At 43.1% G+C, this 16,900-nt stretch overlaps 1 long non-coding RNA gene across 1 annotated transcript in view; it reads left to right on the forward strand.

The window, feature by feature from the left end:
- The first annotated feature begins 201 nt into the window (after positions 1-201).
- Positions 202-16,900, forward strand: part of LOC142490997 (uncharacterized) — a 28,982-nt gene continuing 12,283 nt past the window's right edge. Inside the window, exons 1-2 of the long non-coding RNA XR_012800208.1 lie at positions 202-384; positions 637-774. This is a non-coding gene — a long non-coding RNA (uncharacterized LOC142490997). The remainder of the gene's footprint in view (positions 385-636; positions 775-16,900) is intronic.

Raw genomic sequence — 16,900 nt, forward strand, 5'->3', positions numbered from 1 at the left:
TCTGAACTGAGAAGGGTTTGATTTGACCTGTCAATCTAAAGCTGTAAAGCCTCCAAATCCAAGTGCAGCATGCAAATCCAGTGGGGAAGCTAGTTACTGAAACAGCAGGGACTCTGTCTTAACTGTCATCATCTCACAGCTTCACTGGTTGCCTAGCAACATGTAAACTGCAGCCTCTGAAGCTGCTATACTCCTATCTATCTAATTGCAGCTGCCCTATTGGCTAAGCTGCAGCATTTGACAATCCCCTGATGGATACCGGGGCTACATTTGGTTAAGAAAACAATTGACATTATTACAAAATGTTGTTTCTTGATCGGCTACACGGGATTGCACCTTAATCTCTGTCATGGTAACAGCTGATATCATTGAAATATTAAACAGGTGAAAACTCATTAAACAAATGATTTTTTATAACATCTGAAATAGATTAGCACAACACAAAGTATCATGTTATGATATCACTTCATTTTTATTTCATTTTTTTGTGGGGTGATTGCTTCTTTAAAGCAAATATTTGACTACTTTATTTCAATGTACAAAGAAACAAAAGGTATTTGTGTTCAAAGCATCTGAATTGGGGAGCATTTGTCAAAGTGTTTCCCTAACCCTATTCCTACCCTGTCCCTATCAAAGGGCCGATAAAAGTACCGGAGGTAGAGAGAGGGTGTTGGCTGTGAAAACTCTTGTTGAACCCACACTGACATCACACAAAAAGGAGTCATCAGAAGAAATCAATCCCCCACAAAGTCCCGGCTTCCCATGTTTCAGCAGGTATATGACTCAGTAAAGTACGACATGTATAGCTGTATTTACAGTATGCGTCGCACAGACTTTTGTTTCTAATTCAGGACGGGGGATAAAACTAGTTATGTTTCATTGCATTTGATGCACGGATCTTATTTAAAAATAGGGGTTGAATTGATGTGATAAAAGTGAATAAAAATAGACTAATCAAAAATTGATACTTGTTCTTATGTGTGCCAAATAACGCCGTTACTATTTCCCCTCAAGGCCCCATACAGTAAATTGACTAACGCACAAGACAAAATCATTGTAAAGTACCTTCATACTGTATATGATACATAAGTAAAGAAGATTTAATCTCTGAAGTTATAATACAATTTTTTATTAAAATAATATTACACATCCAATCTGATAAAGCGCTGAGAAGCGTGAAACACGTCAGTGTTACTTGCTCTATACTTAATTCTATGATGCCACGAGTTAAATAAAGAAGAATTTATCAATCATAATTTTTGTGCTTAGCCCCACAATTTGTGCAGTGCACCGCTTTCTTCATTTCCATGGACTTCTCTTCTAAGGCAGATTAGCTTTAAGTCATGGTAGTAAACACATTTCTAATACATGAGTTTATTCTATAGAGAGTTATTTAGCACCTCAACTCTATATACGTTGGTAAAATGACTTTGTTACCATTGTTCCCCAATTGACCATTCTCTCTGGTGTTCATTTGATTTCAGTACAAGCTGTATTAATTTAAGAAGTCATTATCTGTGGCTTCTTTTGATACTGTATAATCATATATATTGAGATATTTTTCTTGTTTCCTAGTCAGCAGACGTGTATATTATATATTTTAATTCTTTTAATTATGCTATTATATGTAATGTTAGATATTGCTTAGGCATACTTACTGTACCATCTTCCATATACAAGTGTGTCTGAATGTTACTTACAAGAAGTTACACTTATCCATACACTATCATTGTTTGCATCTTATTTCGTAGAAGGGAGGCTTTTAATTTGGATTGCTTTTTAACAGTTTATTATAGTTTTGTTTCACACTTTACACTTTGTGGATTGCATGCATTCTGGGTTGGACATTTTGATTTTATTTTGTTATTAAAGTAGGCTTTTTTTAATTGAATTCTATTTTTGAAAAATAAAGGATATTTTGAGTAGTCCATTGTTGGATCTTGTTTTTTCTCTCTTTAACGTTTATGCATACACATTAACAACAGCCCAAATTCAAATTAGTGAGCCAAAGGGACCATTTTTTATTGTGTCTTATTTCTAAATGTAGTAGGTGCCAATATATTGTTTACATTGTTATTTTTCCTATGTCATTTAAAAAAATTTCTGGTAGGTAGTTAGTAGAATAGCGTCCTCTGTTAGAATATGCCAGTGTCTTTTAATAGTACAGTATATCTAAGATGAAGCTTCGTTAACCTTCGTAGTAAATAGAATATGTGATATTGTACCATTATTTATTATTTTCTTATGTCTTCTCGGGGGCCCAGAGAGCTTGACGTTCCAAATTAATGGCTTTAGTAAAATATTATAAGATCCTCATGGTACCTGTGAAAGCGTATAAATAATATCAATACGTCTAGAGTTCAGAATATCACAGTGAGTTTATTGTACCAAGGTACGTAGAAGAGAGAGAATTCAAATGAGATTTCTCCTCCCCCTTCTTTACATAATGCTTGACATCACATTTTTATACATTTCAAATGAGTAATACGCCCCTCAAGGGGGCTGGCTTAGAGACAAAGAAACAATATGGTGACATACAAAAAACACTTAATTATGCTAAAATGTATGCTTTGTAAGCATAAATAACCTTTACCCTATATATTTCCCTGGAATTTGGGGCCTAGCAAGCCTCCTGATTAGGGAGTGCACCTTTCTCATCCATTTGTATGAGGGGTGAGCCTTTCTCAGCCATTTGTACGCAGCTGCAAGATAAGAGAAGCGAGGCTATCTCACTCATCCCACATACTACAAGGACGAGTTTGTTAGAAAACTGTGAGAATGTATTGTTAGAAAACTGAGACTGCAATTATTTCCAGACTGTAGGAATTATACAGGGGTTGGCATTTGCCAGGATTGATGCTCTGCAGCCTCATCCTCGCAACTTTTCATACACACACAAACAACTGCATACACATGCATACAAGCAAACACACAAAATGGCTGCTGAGACAAAAATGGTGGTGATGATAGTCTGCTTTCATATAGCCAGAGCCACACCTAAATCTATCCATCAAGATTGCTGAGGTTTTCTTTGAAGTGACTATCATAGGAAAAGTTTATTCTTCACCTTTAAAATTAGTCACAGGGATATTACGCAGCCAGGGTGTATGACTGCCATGGGCCCCTAGATATCCATTGCAGTCCCCTTTTTTCCTAAATAGTTTTGTGTTGACTGAACTATTTCATGAAAGTGATTGTGCAAAGTCCAGGAATTCAATAATCTTCCTGCTTGAATAATAAGTAAATTTTAGACCAAGATCATTGCTATTTATACTCTTGAGAAAAGTATCTAAAGAATCTGAAGCCACTTTCAATCTAAAAACGATGTCATCAATAAACCTGCACCATTAAATTCTATTGGATAAAAATGGTTTTTTGTTTCAACTATAAAAATTCTCCCAATATTACATAAAAAGATTCTCATAATTAAGCGCAAATTTCTCCCCATTTCCGTCCCACATTTCTGTAAATAAAAATCACCTACTGTATAACGCAAATAATTATGCATTAAAATAAATAAAATACGGGGTGTGGCTTGGAGCCTAACAGAGAAGGCTGCGTGTGTTTGAAGCTTCTCCAGATAAAGCTGCAATCAGATAAAAAAACAAACAATTATTTGGCCCAATTACCCCAAATTGAGTGCCCCTGAAGAGAGTAGGAGACGGAGGACATTGGGGAGAAAAAAAAAAAAGCAACAATCTGGACAATCTATTGAGATCCCAGAAGCAAAGATATACAAAAAAAAAAAAAGCAAGTAAAGGCTCATACAGAGGCAACTGACAGCAGCCGGGTCCGCTCGTGGCGCTGAGCGGTGCTGCGGGGACCCCCTCCCCTGCCCACACAATTGAAAGGGCTAAAGCTGCGGGAAACAGTCCAGTAAGAGACTCACCGGCACTAGTACAGTGATCGGAGGATCAAGCAGGAGTCAAGGAGGGAAGAAGGAGCGGCCATCTTGACTCCGTCACGGAGGAGCGAGCCGAGAGGTGTGCGACCTCCTCCTGAGGGTGAGTGGCTCGACGGGGGTCCAGAGGAGGGGAGAAGTAGTGCCATCTAAGATGGCCGCCGGGCGCGCACGCGGAGGATAACACACGACGGCTGCACCGAATTGGAGAGCCCTCATGGATGACCGGATTGAGGCCCGCTGACAGGGAAAGAGTGTCTGGGGATTCCCTCCCTACCCCCGAGACAGGAGATTCCAACCTCACCTAAATCGAGCAAGGGGCCCAGGCTGAGAAGGGAGACGGCCATCTTGTGCCCAGAGGCTAGAAAAGACACTACACTGTATACCTCCCTGAAATCAAGAGAGGCAGGCTAGAGGGACTAAGTGCTGCAGTTGGGAGCAGAAGGGGAGAGAAGACCTTACCTCATCAAACTGTTGTTTGAATCATTCAGCCACTGTATAAGAAAGCCCTCTCTGATGCTGGAACTCCCCAATGCATGGTCACTTAAGATTAAAAAAAAAAAAAAAGGGACTTCCGGTGACGTCACCGCACATGCCAGCCTAAAGCGGAGCTCCTGATCCCCCTCCACATAAAAGGAGATAGAAAGAGCTAAAAACACCCAAAAACGCCAGGGAAACGCGAGGGCAACACCAGCTACAAGCCAGGATGGCAAAGCAACAAAAATAAAACCCCACGCAAAGCGTTTCAACATATTTTATGTCGGCAAAGCGCCAGACAGACCAGGAGGAGGAGAGCCAAGATGGCGCCAGCACCAGCGTGGCAAGTGCTCCCGCCCGCGAGCAACCACTACTGGAACACATAAATGCAAGCCACCTTATAACTAAAGACTTCCTCGAGGACTATACTGTATGACCCAGATGTTCACCAAGCTGAGGAAAGGCTTTAACGAGGACCTGAATAGCGCGATCAGCAAGATTAAGCAGGCCCTCAATGACATAACTCAAAGAACGGAGTCCCTGGAGGGCAGGGTGGAGGAAGTCGAGGCGGTTCAGTCCTCAGCAGAGGATGAAATCAACAGGCTCAACCACGAAATTGCACTGCTGAAAGATGGTCTGGAAGACCAAGAAAATCGGGACCGGCGCCAGAACCTAAGGTTCCGAAATATCCCTGAAACAATTTCAGCAGAAGCCCTCACACCCTACCTGCAGGACCTCTTCCAGATCTTGGCCCTGGAGATAAAGAAAGAGGATATGGAGCTAGACTGAGCCCATAGAGCCCTGGGCCCCAGGCAGGAGGACCCAAAAAGGCGCAGAGACGTGATCGCACACTTCCACTCTTACAGCACCAAAGAGAAAATCCTGTCTAAAAGCAGAGAGATGATCCAGATCTCATTCCAAGGAGAACAGATCCAGATCTATAGCGACCTGTCAAGAACGACTATTCTCCGCCGAAAAGACTTAAAGCCTTTGACTCAGCGCCTACAAAACCACAGCGTGCGCTATAGATGGGGATTCCCATTTAAACTCAGCATCCACGCTAAAGGCAAGTTCTACACGATCTCGCATATAGAAGAAGCTCCCAGATTCCTGTGGCTCCTGGGACTCCCTGCCTTACAGGGACAGAGACAAGAGGAAGAAGAAGATGACACAAATCTGCCCCGACGACAGTGAGGATCCAGATCTTCGGAATGCCTGGCCCAGCAGAGAACCACCAAAGCAACGCCAGGACCCTAAAGATCCAGGAAAGAAAACACCGAGACATTCCCTGAAAGGCTGAGACACCCTCTCCTATCACATGGTGAAACTAACCCTCTTCCCCCCCTCCCCATACGCACCTAAGTCACACCAGCTGACGATCCCCCCTGCCACCCAAGGACTATGCTCACCTGCAAAACCCCTACATGGAGCCGGGGGTGCCCCCCCTTTTTTTCCCTCCCCCCACCTCACCCCCCCCTGCCACTTTCCCACCCATACGAGTACCCACACTACAAACACCCGACCCCCACATGTCTCGCCCGCCTACAGCGACCCTGCCCTCCCTCCCTCGAGCGCAAAGGGAGAGAAAACACAGGTGGAGGATATCCCAGTCCCACCAACTTACGGGGATACCCGGCGGAGCCTGACTGCAGACGTCGCGACCTGAGTGTAAAGGTAAACATAGAAGGAAGAGATTTTCCAGAAATGCCCACAGGAGGGCGCTGTTACATACGAAATGGGAGCCCTACTCTATCCTACGGAAGGGACAAAAAACTAACTGGTATCTCTGATTATTGAATACTTATCCATCATAGTGGCCATGGCTAGCTATTTAATAAAGTAAATACCAGAGCTATATCCACCTTCCCTCCCCATTCCCGCCCCCTCCCCCCAGCCATGTATTTGTTTCCTTTTTACAAGTCACTAATTTAACCACTTCACTTAAGCCACTATTGGCAACCCACTTGAATAAGATATCAGAGGGGTTCTCCTTATAATTGTACATACAGGTTCAACTGAAATGTATTTGATGAAATGTATATGCTCAACACAAAATATGAGAACAACTCCTTTCCCTCCCACCTCCCTATCCCTCCCCTCCACCCCCCCTCTCCTCCGCCCCCCCTCTCCTCCACCCCCCTCTCCTCCGCCCCCTCCCCCTCTCCGCCCCCCCAGATGTACAAGCTCAGTTCCAACCACACACACCTGCAATGTATATGAGTACCTACGACTCTAGATCAAAGAACTGCTGCTACCCTACCTTCCTTATCTCCCCCCCACCCCCACAACCCAACCCCAGTTCCCACTGGCCCCCTCTGCCCCACCATTTGCCCCCCTCCCCCCCGTCCAACTGAGCAGGATCAGCTTCTATCACACACACCTGAAATGTATATGATTATCTAAGAATTTGATTTATTTGACACTATAATAGATCTTCAGAAGTATACCAGAAAGTGGGCGTTGAAGAAATTGTTTGCCAAGAATAATACAAGTCAACCATCTGTGAACAGTATAAGTCAATCAAATGTGCAATCTAATCTTGATGTTGGAAGTGTTATTTCTTTTGCAGAACAAGCTTGTGAAACTGACATGTTATCATTGTTTGAGGAGGGATGTACAGAGACCACTATTGACCCCCCCTTTTTTGGCCATACAGATTCACTTCTAAAGAAGCGATCTACATTTATTCCCTACAATACCAAGGGACCATGCATTTCCACATTTGAGAAACTTGTGGACAGGGATTTGAGACTACTAGCTGAGGGCTATCTTTTCTCTCATCCCTGCCACAGTCATGACAATCTTACCAAACAGGAAAGACATGATTTAGATCTATTGAAAAATGATAAATCAATCATCATAAAAAATGCTGATAAAGGGGGTGCAATAGTGGTCCAATCCTCCATACAGTACCAAGAGGAAGCCCTCAGATTGCTGAGTGACACCAATTTCTATGTTAAGTTACATTTTGATCCCACACCGAAGTTCCTTAAAGAACTTAATGAACTCCTAGAATTAGGTGATGCATTATATGTATTGAGTAAGAAAGAGAGGGATTTTTTGAGGTGTGAATTTCCAATTGTTCCAGTGTTCCACCATCTCCCAAAGATCCATAAATCACTTTACCATCCTCCTGGCCGACCTATTGTCGCCAGTATTGGATCTTTGGGAGATGGTGTCTCACGTTATGTAGACAAATTTCTGCAACCCATTGTACGCAAATTACCGTCATTCATTGAAGATACCACGGCCCTATTGAGGGCCTTACAAAATATTGAATGGAAAATAGGATACAGATGGGTCACCATGGATGTCACATCTCTATACACTATCATTAAACACGAGCACGGCCTTCGGGCCATTTTTCACTACCTTGAATCTTCGACACTTTCACCAGCACAAATCACTTTTATCAATGATTCTATTTTATTTTTATTAACTCACAACTATTTTTTGTTTGATTCACAGTATTTTCTTCAAAAACAGGGCACCGCTATGGGGACTTCTTTTGCACCCTCATATGCGAATCTTTTCATGGGCTTATGGGAACTCACTTATATCTACAGTAGCACTAATCCATTACGTTCACATATTGTGTTTTATAAAAGATTTATCGACGATCTGATTTTCATTTGGGATGGGGACTTAACCACCTTTAATAATTTCTTTGATTACATCAGTTGCAATGATATCAATCTTCAATTCACTTTTCTAACAGACACTAAGACTATTAACTATCTAGATGTGACAATCCATGGTGACCCTATCTTAGGTATCCAAACTGATATCTACACCAAACCTCATGCAAAGAATCCCTATCTACACGCGACCAGCAGTCACCCTAAGACACTCATTCGAGGTATACCAAAGGGTCAGTTTCTGCGGTATAAACGCATCTGTTCCAATCAAGATACTTTCTTGAAGCATTCCGAAACATTAAAGACTAGATTTTTGTCTAGGGGATATTGTGATAAGGATGTCAGTCTGGCATTTGAGAACGCCAATCTCTCAGACCGTAATATTCTGATTAAAAATAAGACACAAAATAAGAAACAGGAATTTACAAACAATCCATTGTTTATTACAAAATATAGTAAGCAAGCATTCCAAATCAGAAAGATAGTGTCTAAACATTGCCAGGTTCTCAAATTAGATCCGGACCTGAGAGCTTACACTAGTTCTGGACCTAAATTTGCTTTTAAAAAAGCAAACACACTTGCTTCAAGTATATCTAAGAGCCTTTTTCAGTCCGCCAAACAATCTCATTTACAAAAAATACCTAAAGGTTTCCACAAATGTGGCCTTTGTAAATGCTGTAAATATGCATTACCCATGAAACGCATACAAACTACTTTCCCCAAGAAAAAACACAGGATAAATGCGTTTATTAACTGCCATACAAGTTATGTTATTTACGTTATCATTTGTGGTTGTAATAGCAAGTATGTCGGCAGGACAATCAGACCCTTACATATCAGAATCTCTGAACATTTGAGACTCATTACCAAAAAAGATCTACTCCATCCAGTATCGAAACATTTTTGTACATGTCCGAAAGGTGGACTAAAAAACTTTAAATTCCATGGAGTAGAGCATATTCCCACTCATGCTAGAGGAGGCAATAGGCTTAACAATCTTAACAGAAAAGAAATGTCATGGATTTTTTGTCTCAACACACTACAACCCCATGGGCTAAATATTGAATGGGAATTAAAACATTTCCTAGATGTTTGAGGATTGTTTTTTGGTCTTTACTGTTTGCCTCCTTGTTCCCCTTTTCCCGTTCCCTTCCTTCCTTCACCCCTTCCCTCATCCCTCCCCTCCCCATCCAACTGAGCAGGATCAGCTTCTATCACACACACCTGAAATGTATATGATTATCTAAGAATGTGGATCAAATAATTGCTGTTACCCTACCCTTCCTATCCCCTCCCCCACCCCCCCAACCCCCCACCCCACCTCCCCCCTAACGCCTCAGATCCAGTCACCCACCCTATGTACAGGTCTTGATGCAAACGACACGATACAGCTGAACTGTTAGCAACGTATGCCCTATGTCCAATGGCAACAGGCCAGATAACCTATGAATGGGTAACAACGGACAAGAGCAAGCTATCTTCCCACTGCCCTCCCTAGCCCCCCTCTCCCCTCCCCCTCTCCTTACCTCCCCTTTACCCCCCCCACCCACATCCCCCTCCTCCCCACCCTTTCTCACCCCCCTCACCTAAACGGAGGACAAACACCAAAAGGGTAAACCAAATCAATAAAAGTGGTATAACCCGTAGCCTTACCAGGGAAGACAATCAGGATTGGGGTCTAACCCCAGAATAAGATCTACAACGGAGAGAGGAGGGTGACTCTCCGAGAGAGATCTTCAATAAATTAAATTAAAAAAAAAAAAAAAAAACAGGGTTTCAGATATAAAAATGTAATGGAGGGGTTGGGACATGACCGCGTAGGGCTGAGTGTGCTCATGGCTCACGATCGTCTCCACACGGGCAATAAGCCCAAAATCCAGATCACACAGGTGATCATGGTTTCCATTTTAGGGGTTTTTCCCAAAAAACCCACACTTTTTCTCTCCTCTCTCTATCTCCCTTTTCTCCCCCGTACCTCACCCCCACCCACCCCCGAGCGATGCAGATGCACAAGGCAAGGTCAAGAGATCCATGCCAACTAAGAAATATGCTGACCTTAATGGGAAAGTGGCTAAACGAGCCACTAAGGTCAAAGAAACTGAGCTATGGCTAGTACATCAGCCATAAAAATAATATCACTAAATGTAAAAGGTCTCAACTCTAACAAAAAGAGAAGATTAGCTCTTCAGGAGTTTAAAAAGTCAAAGGGGGACATAGTGTTTCTTCAAGAAACTCATTTCAACACAAACACCCCTCCCAACACATTTAAGCAAACTTATCCACAGGCATTCTTTGCATCCTCTAAAACAAAGAAAAGAGGAGTAGCCATCTTGTTTAAAAACAATACGCCATTTGCAGTGGACTAGGTTAAACCAGATCCAGAGGGCAGATACCTGTTGGTGAAAGGGTCTCTGGCGGGAGTTAAAGTTTCCCTCCTTAATGTCTATGCCCCTAACGAAGCTCAAACTGAATTCTTGAATGAGGTCTTAGAGACCCTAGACCAACAAACACTATCCTCCTTGTTGATAGCAGGAGATATGAATGTGGTCTACAACCCAGATATAGACAAAACCACAATAGCAGGTACGAACCAATCTGGCCGAACACGCGCAAACTCCACAAAATTTAGAGAGACAATCAAGGAGTTTTCACTAACAGATATATGGAGGGCCCAACATCAGGGACAAAGGGATTATACATTCTACTCAGTCCCACATCAGACCTACTCGAGTATCGATTGTTTCTTGGGTACCAAAAATATTCTCCAGGCATCCTCCCAGTCAAACATAGGGTCTATATCTTGGTCCGACCACGCTCAGATTGAGTTAATGCTCTCTTTGCCATTCGGTAAAAACAACAACTACACGTGGAAACTGAACGACTCTCTACTAAATTCGAAAGAGATACAGTAGGGAGGACTGTTAAGCAAAAGTTGAGGGAATACTTCCAATTGAATAAAGGCTCTGTGTCATCCCCATCAATCCTGTGGGAGGCACATAAAGCAGCGATTAGAGGAGAACTGATCTCCATAGCATCTCACAAGAAAAGAGAGAAACTTAAAAGATACAAAGAACTATCCACCCAATTAGCCTCATTAGAAAGGCAACACAAAGATACCTCGTGTAAGAAAACCCTTAAAAAATTGGAAAAAACTAGAATGGATCTTAAGGAAACCCAAATTGACGAAGTGGAGAGAGCATTATGGTGGACGGACCAAAGATATTATGATAAAGGGAATAAGGCAGATAGGTTGCTGGCCTGTAAACTAAGAGGTCTGAGAGTTAAATCTCAAATCCCAGTAATTCGCACAAAGGCAGGGCCAACTACATATAATGAAAAAGAAATAGCCAGAGAATTCTCAAATTTCTACACTAAACTATACAATCTACATCCCTCCCGAGATGGTAGCACAGGGTCCGAGGCAATAACAGAGTATTTAAATAACTGTAAACTACCGAGTCTAACTGAGGAGGAATCCCAGATGTTAAACAAAAGTATTACTAGAGAAGAACTGATGGAGGCCATCAGCTCACTGAAAGCAAATAAGACCCCAGGCCCGGACGGGTTTTCCAACCTGTACTATAAAAAATTTGCGAAGGTGCTCTCCCCATACAGTATATCCTCGAGACTCTCAACTCTTTTCTGGAGGGGGAACCCGTCCCGACCTGAATGTCTATGGCCAATCTAGCCATCATTCATAAGGAGGGACAGGACCCCCTCCAATGTGGAAGCTATAGTCCTATTTCGTTATTGAATACGGACCTGAAAATATATAGTAACATTTTAGCGTACAGGTTGTCTCCGATCCTACCGAGACTCATCCATATAGATCAGGTGGGCTTCATCCAAAACAGGCAGGCCTCTGACAACACCAGAAAAGTTATAAACATAGTGGACTGCGTACACCTGACCGATACAAAGGCTATTCTATTAAGCTTAGCCGCTGAGAAAGCGTTTGATATAATCAAGTGGGATTTTTTGGATAAAACACTATTAAAATTCGGATTCTGGGGACCATACCTAGAGGGCGTTAGAGCCCTGTATAGGTCGCCCACTGCCTACGTCAAGCTCCCGGGGGGGGGGGGATTCGACTCCCATCAAAATTAGAAATGGCACCAGACAAGGATGCCCCCTGTTCCCAGTCCCCTTTGCATTAACAATTGAGCCGCTGGCATCTACAATTAGAGAAGATCAGAACATCCAAGGTATCAAAATAGGAGAGGTGGACTATAAGATTTCCCTCTTCTCAGATGACATTATACTATCTATAGCAAACCCATTAATATCCTTGCCCAATCTCCAGCTACAATTAAACCAATTTGGCAAAATATCCGAGTACAAAATTAATAACGATAAATCTGAAATACTAAATCTAAACCTACCGAATGCAGAAAGGGCAATATTACAATCTAAATTTAAATACAAATGGGCTGATAATAATATAAAATACCTTGGAATTAAAATAACAAAATCATTCCGGGAACTCTATAAGAGTAACTACCCAACGCTGTTTGACAAAATAAAAAGAGACCTACAGCGATGGAACGATCTACAGATCTCCTGGATGGGATGGATAGCCACAGTAAAGATCAATGTTGTCCCAAGGTTAATAAACCTATTCCAAACAATCCCGGTAAAAGTCACAAAATAGAGTGTTCCAATTTATATGGAAGAGCAAAAGGCCGAGAGTGGCGAGATCAGTAATGCTGGCACCCAAGGAGGGAGGGGGCATGGGGGTACCTGACAAAACAAATATTATCAAGCTTCCCTATTGAAACAAGTGGTGACGTGGAATAACGACCCCACCACCGCAAGCTGGTTGCAGATGGAGTCTGTCTTTGTGTCCCCTAGCTCCCTGACCTCGACCCTTTGGGGAGGAGCAGAGGGTGAGGGACCCCCTGGGAGATTTGAGTTGGGATTGATGAGGTGTACGTGGGAGATTTGGTCAAGAACCAAAAAGAAATACTCACTCAATTCGAGTCCAACTCCTTTATATAATAACCCCGAGTTTCCACCAGGGTGTATTAAAAAATCCTTCCAAAGACTAAAGGAGCTTGACATTGTTAGATTAGAAGACCTCGTGAGCGGAGGCAAACCTATGACATACCAAGAGGTGCAAACAAAATACCAAGCAAGGGATATCCAAATCTTAGCTTCCTACAGATTAGACACTTTCTGCAGTCAGTATCGCAGAATAAGAGCTTTCCGGATTTAACAAAATTTGAAAGACTATGCACAATAGGGGTGCACCAGAAGGGTCTGATCTCGAGGATATATACGGGAATGACTTCGACAACCACCCCACAAAATCATAATTATATGTTGAAATGGGCCGAAAACCTCGGGATAGAAATAGATAGGGAAGACTGGGAGAATATCTGGGAAACGGCAGCTAAAACATCAATCTGTATGACTACGAAAGAAAATATATACAAAATTCTATTTCAATGGTACCTAACCCTGAGTAGGCTGAGCCAGATCTTCCCAGGCACACCTGATCTCTGCTGGAGAGGGTGTGGCCTGAGAGGAGATATGGCACATATATGGTGGTTCTGCCCAAAGATACAACGTTTCTGGACGCACATACAAAATATGGTGCAAGAAACCACGGAGCTGAGTATCCCTTTGGACCCGATGACATACCTGCTGGGAAAGCCAATGGAAGAGATTCCCTCGCCAGAGGGCAAAATGATCAGATTCATCCTCACGGCCGCACACTGCTCAATAGTAGCCACTTGGAATAACATCAATGCGCCTTCCAAGCAAACGGTCACCAAAAGGCTGAGAGAGGTCAAAATCATGGAGCTACTATCGGCCCAGCTCTCCCAAAAAGTGGAAAAATTTCACAAAGTTTGGGACTTATGGTGCCCAGCCTAGCCTAAACCCCAGCTCATCCTCTAGTGCAGAGAAACAATGGAAAAGGAAGTAGCAAATAACTAAAGAATAGCAGAGAATACCTACCATCCCCCCCACCCTCCCCTTCTCACTTCATATTCTTTCTCTTCCTCTATCCCTTTCATACCAAACTGGTGAACCCTAAGAGTGGACAAACTCAAGGATATAAATGCATTTGAGGTGACCCTCATCTAACCCATGCAGGTATGGGGAGCCATACAGTCAGAACAAATATGTAAGTTTCTTGATAAGTTAAGTGTTATTAAACCTGTAAATACATGTGACTGCATGTATAATTGTACTCCACTCTTTGTTGATGAGTCGGAAATGTATAAACTGATATGATGGGTGAAAAACAATTAAAAAAATTGAAAAAAAAAAGGAACAGTCCCAGTTAAAGCAAGAGCTTACACAGAGCCTACACTCGAGCTTACACACGAGCCGGCCAAGCTATTAAACAACGTCACGAACCTTGGCAGATAAAGATACCAAAGTTAATAACTAAACCCCACACACTCTGCTAGAGCTGGCGGGGTCCATCCCTGTGCACTCTACATAAGAGAGAAATCCCAAAACCAGAGTAATTAGCACGAATATGTTCCTCGGGGGTGCGCACGTGGCACAGTCCACAATGGCCGTCTGAAGCAGGCTCCATGAGGCGGCGGGCATTTAAAAGCACCTAACAAAATAATAGCAGTAGGAAACGCATAGATTGGAGGCGTTGGATCTAGAGCGCTCTGCAATGGCTCCGAAAAAGCCAACTCCGCAGGACTTCTTCAAGACAAAAGAGAAAAGCAAATCGGGCCGATCAGAAAGCAGAGTGACATCCCCCGCCCAGTCAGACGCAGAACCAGAATCTGAACCTGAGGTATGCAACCAAACATCAACTAAAAAAGACATTGAGAATCTATACGCCAGCCTAAAAACCTTACTCCACCAAGAACTGCAAAGCGCACTCAAAGATCTCAGATCAGAGGTCAGCTCCATAGGAGAGCGCACAGACACGTTGGAACATAAAGTGGATGAGGTCATTAACAATCAGACAACTATGAATATGGAGCTCCTGGTCCTAGATCCAGAATGGCTGACATGGAGGAGAAACAGGAGGATCAAGAAAATAGGGCAAGAAGAAACAACCTCAGGTTCAAAAACATTCCAGAGACGGTCACAGACCTAGAAAAAGCAACAACTGAATGGCTACAGACCCTCCTCCCGGAAATGTCCCCAGCAACACTGATCCTTGACAAGGCGCATAGAGCGCTTAGACAGAGACCACAAGCTGGAGATAGAGCAAGAGATGTAGTGGTGAGGATGCACTACTTTAAAACCAAAGAAGCGATCCTTACCCTGGCACGGGAAAAAGGAGGGCTGAAATGGGGAGATGTGACGATAGACATGTACAATGATCTGGCACCATCAATGCTGATGAAGAGGATAGCCCTGAAACATATCACAAAAGTCCTGAGAGACAACGAAATTCGATACAAGTGGGGGTTTCCATTTTGCCTTATCGCCACCAGAAATGGAACGCAAGCATACCTGAGGGATCCAGAGGAGGGAGTGGACTTCCTAGAAAGATTGGGATTGCAACCGCCAGACTCCATGACCAGAGAAGAATGCGGACCACCTCCCGTCAGACCCATATGGAAAGAAGTGGGCAGAGGAGCCACCCCACATAGAGGAAATCCAAAGGCACCCCAGAAATTTTAGGTCTATGCAAATCTTGCTACAACTGAGAAGACCCGAAAATTCCGATACACGGACCTATGCCAAAAATGATAGACTGTGATGTGTTACATAGACTCATATAAGGAATAGCAAGAGGTCACCACCTTTCCCCCCCATAGATGAACGGGTAACCCGAAAGTTAGAATTACTGGTGCCAGTACGCAGAAAACAAGAAGTTAAGCAAAAAAAAAAAAAATTGGGGGGGGGGGGACCACAGTACGGTCCATACACACTCAAGGATATGAGTGTGGGATTAGCGCTACTGTGCAATCGCAGGGAAAGATCATCCATGACCAGTGAACAAACAAATCCAGGCCATGTTAGCCACCTGGATTATCCTATTTATGTTGTTTTATTTTTGATGTTTAAATGTTTTCATTACTATAAGATGTGCAAGAATACCTTCCAGGCCGCCACTCAAGGGAAACCGGAAAATGAACCCACTAGAGAAGAAGACCTCACACCCAGGTAAATACAAATGACACTAACATTAATATCGCATGACACTAGGGACTGAATAATGTGGTAAAAAGGAAGCTAGCAATGACAGAGTTTAAAAGATTATCAGGGGACATAATATTCCTACAAGAAACGCACTTCACTGCTACTGCTGCGACCCCTTTTTACCTCCAACATACCCGAGTTGCTCTCCGATATTTCCCTGCATGCCACGCGTTTAAACGCGTTCAGCCGCACTCAGCGCTGAACGGCTAGACGCGCTAAACAATGGGCTAAACAATGAAAACGCCCGCGGCGCTTAAAACCGGCCGGAAAACAGGCCGGAACATGCCGCATCTGCCCGCAAGTTCGAATTTCGCACCGAAAATGCTGCAGGAGGCTAAAGGCAGCCGCCACTGTAGCTCTACGTATTGGGACAAATTCTATCCCCAGCTTCTGTAAAGGAAAAAAAAAAAGAGGGGTGGCCATACTCCTAGCAAGGAACTCTCCATTTACGATAGACAAGGTAAAAAGGGACCCAGAGGGACGATACCTAATACTCACAGGGAACATATAAGATACACAAATAACCCTAGAGTATATTTTTTACAAACTTGTTCCGACTGCTGGGTACAACCGCCCGGGGCCGCATAGTCTTGGTTGGAGATTTTAACATAGCCTTAAACGAAAAACAAGACAGATCTAAACCTGCTCTAGCTAAGACTCTGGCTGCCCACAAAGGGGAGAGAAAAACGCTAAGAGAGGGACTTAAAGAGTTTGATTTAAGGGATGCATGGAAGGAGATGAATCCGCAAAAAAGTGA

This window comes from Ascaphus truei, chromosome 3 (genome assembly GCF_040206685.1).
Source record: "Ascaphus truei isolate aAscTru1 chromosome 3, aAscTru1.hap1, whole genome shotgun sequence".
Lineage (NCBI taxonomy): Eukaryota > Metazoa > Chordata > Amphibia > Anura > Ascaphidae > Ascaphus > Ascaphus truei.